We start from the raw sequence: 4,685 nt of genomic DNA on the forward strand, positions 1-4,685 counted from the left end.
TCTTTTCATTTTGTGAATTTGATCCTTTCCTAGATCCCTTCTTTGCTTTCCCTTTACCCCCTAGGGAAACGTTCTCTTGTTCCACCTCATTTTTTTGACTCTTGTTGGCCCCATTGACAAGACTTAGTCTAAACTCCTCCTGAGTGAAATCAGTCCATAGTCGATCCCAACTCGGTAAAGTATCTCATCCACTGACAACTTGAACAAAGACACTCCATTGTTTAGTAAACCCATTTATGGCTATTCTTACTAGCTCATCATCACTAGGGCTATCTCCAATAGCTGCTAACTCATCCTTGACAAGTCTGAGCCTGGTGAGGTAACTTGTGACATATTCTCCCTGATTCATCTGGGTATTCTTTAGCTTCTCTCTGAGTAGCATTTTGGTACAGATTTAGAATGGTGTCCCACATCTTCTTTGCTCTATCTAGCTCCGAGATATGTGGAACAATATGATCCTTGACACCATCAAGCATAATCCTCCTCGCTTTGGCATCGTCCTTCCTATATGCTGCAAGTTGTGTTGTATCTGTTGGTACAGGTACACCACTGGTAGCATAATCCTTGATACCATTCTCTTCCAACAATAAAGAAATTCTGGCCTTCCAGACACCAAAATTTGAGGCACCATCCAATCTATCGTGATCTCTCAAACCAGCTGAAGCCATCTCAAGGGTTTAAAGCAATAATAAATCTAAAGAGATCAAAATTTCTTTCCTAGGGAAAAACTCTTCTACCCTTAACAATGCTCTGATACCATGTGAAAAATCAAACTATTGCAGTCACTGATTATTAATCTCCTATCAAAAATGATTATTAAACTGCTGAAAACAAATTCTCAACTAATATCGAAAAATAACACAACTGCAACTTCACTTAAAAAATATGGAAAGAAATGCGCAACACAATGAACACAATATTTTCGGACAAATTGTCCCTGGAAAAACCCCTAAGGAAAAACCAGTTCTATAGATGAGAAATTATATTAAACTTAAGCAAATCAAGAGATACAAAATTCCTTGCCTCACACTGGCAGAACTCCGACAACCTCCTAATTTCTCCCGCTAATATTTCTCACTGCTATCCCTGTGCTAACACTGCGCCCTTGCTAACACTGCAAGACGGTTTGCTAACACTGCAAGACTGTTTGCTAACACTGCAAACTGCTTCTCCAAAACGCTTCTTTTTGTGCCCTTGATAACATTGCAAGACTGTTTGCTAACACTGCAAATTGCTTCACCAAAGCTTCTTCCTGTGCCCTTGCTAACACTGCAAGACTGTTTGCTAACACTGCAAATTGCTTCACCAAAGCTTCTTTCTGTACCCTTGCTAACACTGCAAGACTGTTTGCTAACACTGCAAACTGCTTCACCAAAGCTTCTTCCTCATCCAAATGACCCAACGACCCCTTTCTATACTACTCCTGTTGGTAAACCAACGACCGAGATTAAATCTAACCAACGGCTGAGATTAAGAAAACTCAACAGCCAATAATAGAATTGGTTACAAAGTGTCCAAAAGGAATCACTAAAATTAGTAAATAATAACCATTTACTAATTTTTGGCAAGTGGACAAATAGCTATCCAAACCACCCATAAATACAACCGCTATTCATAGATAAAGACGAACAGCTGTCCAAGCTACCCATAAATATTGCTGCTATTTCCAGGTCAGAAATAATAGCTGTCCAACTAACAATAATTAACAAGGATCCGCTCCAAAACCTTCTAAAAAGAGGAAATATGTTCTTAAGTTTTATGAGGTGAATGACTGTGTGAATTGTCCACTTTTCTTAGAAGTCTGCCCACAAATTGGAGAACATAATGTTTGGTATGTTATATACGCAAATGGGTTTCAAATTGGTATGTTGTACGTGTAAGTTTGTCTGAAAAGGGAATTTGATATTAATGTGGAAGAACTCAGAATGTTTTTAAGTGTGCAACTGTAGTTCCCTTTCTTGTGGCCACTTTTTTGGCCGATCATGCATTACACAATGGATTAAGAAAAGTGGGACTCGTGGTTCAAGATCTAAGGTAAGCAGTATTTCATTCAGATCTTTTGTTTTTCAATCTTGTTATTTGACTTTGTAGATTGTAAAGTTTTTTCAGCCAATTTCAAATTTTATGTGACTGGAAGAACCAATCTTGTTACGCGATTTTCATCAGTTCGTGGCAATCAAATTTAACATATTATATGATTGGTCACAGGGCCCCCAATGCCCCTTGTGTTCGACGAAGACCACGCCGAAAGAAATAAGAAATGATTATGTGTTACAATCGTATGCTCGAAAGGAATAAAATTTGAAAGGTACAGTACTCGTTCTAGTAATCGTATGTTGAGGAGAAGAAAATTTAAATAGTCTATTGAATTTGTAAATATGATTACGATATAGTTATTTGTATATAAAATTAATGACACCATTCTTGGTTTCTAAACAGCTAGGATGAAAATTGCAAAAGGATGATCATCCTATACATTTGAAAATATTTTGTTTCAATTCTTAAATTACTTGAAAAAGTGGGTAATCGGGGAATTTAGGAGGATAGAATTTGAATCATTGTTTTTGTTTCAAATTTTAGACTACCTGAAACTTCAATTATGAAGTGGGTTATCCATGACTTTTGGACGATAAAATTTGAAATATTTAGGAAAAATGTTTTTGATTGAATTTTTAAACTATTGGAAACTTCAATCATATGCGAGATTGTTGTGCTCTATTGGGGACTCTCGGGCGATAGAAATTGAATTACTATGGAAAGCTGTTTTGTTTTACACAGTACGAATGACAAATTATATCTGATCTGAAATCTAACTTACACATGTTCTAATTTTTTAGCCAATGCAGAGTTTTAATTATGCCGAGAGGCGTTCTATACAATCAAAGCACAAATCTCCAGCACAGGAATATGCCAAAATAGATTTTCCGTCAATAAAAAAGAAATGGGAACGGTTACACACTAATTTAATAAAAAATGATTTTATAAATGCATTTTCAATTTGCATTTCCGTTTCGTTTCAATATTTCTTCTTCATTTTTTTTTTCCAACCGATGAAATGCAAATCGATTGGCAATCTTATAACAACAGGAAGTCGTAAAGTCATTCCAAAACTTTAAATATGTTGGCCTTGTCGTATTCGAACATACACAGAGATGTCTGACTTCTACTTTGTTTTACAATTTCTCTTGACTCCCTTCCTCGGATACAACATCCTTAACACCCGAAACTATACATATTTGAATGCCATAATCCACTGCTTCCCGCCGAGAAAGAGAGAAGAAATTGTGATCGATCACATTCTTCAGATCACCAAATGTGTGGGTGCCTTAAAGCTTGATCAATCTGTCACACATCACGCTCAGATGATTTTCAAAGTAGCATCGAACAAAGGAGCTCTAAGGAAAGTAAATATGTGCGCTCTTCATCTTGCTTACATTTACATCGCCCCCAAACAACTCCACAAGATGAGGACAATGGAGGAATTAGTAGCATCTGTTTCAGAATCTCACACTGTGTGCAAAAGTGAGATCTTTAGGGCAATGAAATTCATTCAATAGAATTCACCTGCAGCAGCATTTTCTATGGATTTATCAATCAGATCTTCTTCTTCCTCAGTTGTTGAGGAGAAAGAAATCGATAAATTTTCCGGTAGCGAGTCAGTTAGGGCTCATTTGGATCACCTTTCGCAGCTTCTGAAATCTTTGAACAGGACAGACTGCGAGATGGTTGAATGTACAAAGAAAATGGTAGCCAAAGCGATTCAAAATTTAGAGGTTCGTAATTTGAGAGCCCTGCAAGGCACTCAGGCAATGACTTTTCTATGGATTTCCTCGCATTTTGTTGAGAATAAACAAGTGGCAGATATGAATCTGGTGGCTCATTATTCCGTCGAAAAATACATGATCCGTAGCGCTTTCAATGAATTGGCTCCGTATTTGCACTCTCTGTTCTCGCAGTATTTCATTTCTAGAGATCATTTGGAAAAGATATATGATTCTTCCCATGGATCTCGCCATTACCAAGCCTGAAATGGAGAAAAATATGTTTATTTGGAACAAAATTTGATTTATGGAGATCTTTTGGAGAAGCTTCATGGTTCTGACGGGCGGATCCCGCCATTAATGAAGCTTAAATCAATTTTTTTTGTATTTCTTTGAGGTTTTTTAAATGTTATTATAATTTCGATTTTTTTTTGTGTATCTTTGCTTAATTCTTTGTTTAGGTTTGAATTCTTAAAGAGTATAATGGTACAAATATTTTCATCATGGATAATATTAAATTAAAATGCTTTCATAGTTGGACCAAGACATGCCTTGACAAAACTTTTAATTCGTTTCTTGGAGATTTAAGTCTCTACGTAGCTAGCTATTAGAAACTATAAATTTGATCAAAAAAAAGTTTTAAAAAAAATATAATTTAATTGTATTTATTATATTTGATAAAAAGTCATTTCATGCACAAGATGTCAACTTCGACATGAACAAAAGTTTCTAGAAAAATTACAGTCTAATAAATCTTTAGGAAAGAGAAAATAGTGGTCAATGGAGGATAAGACTCAACATAAGAAAATAGCTGCCTAAAAAAGAGAGAGTCTACATAAGAAAATAGTTGTCAATAAAAGATAAGAGTCTACAATAGTTAAGAGGATCAGAAATAATTTTTGAAAAAAAGAAATTAAATGCATA

General features: G+C 35.6%; 1 pseudogene; it reads left to right on the forward strand.

The window, feature by feature from the left end:
* Positions 1 to 3,152: 3,152 nt before the first annotated feature.
* Positions 3,153 to 4,028, forward strand: LOC149558437 (uncharacterized; annotated as a pseudogene).
* The last annotated feature ends 657 nt before the right edge of the window (positions 4,029 to 4,685 follow it).

The sequence above is a fragment of the Cupressus sempervirens genome, chromosome 5 (genome assembly GCF_028749045.1).
Source record: "Cupressus sempervirens isolate cs-2001-9-10 chromosome 5, ASM2874904v1, whole genome shotgun sequence".
NCBI lineage: Eukaryota > Viridiplantae > Streptophyta > Pinopsida > Cupressales > Cupressaceae > Cupressus > Cupressus sempervirens.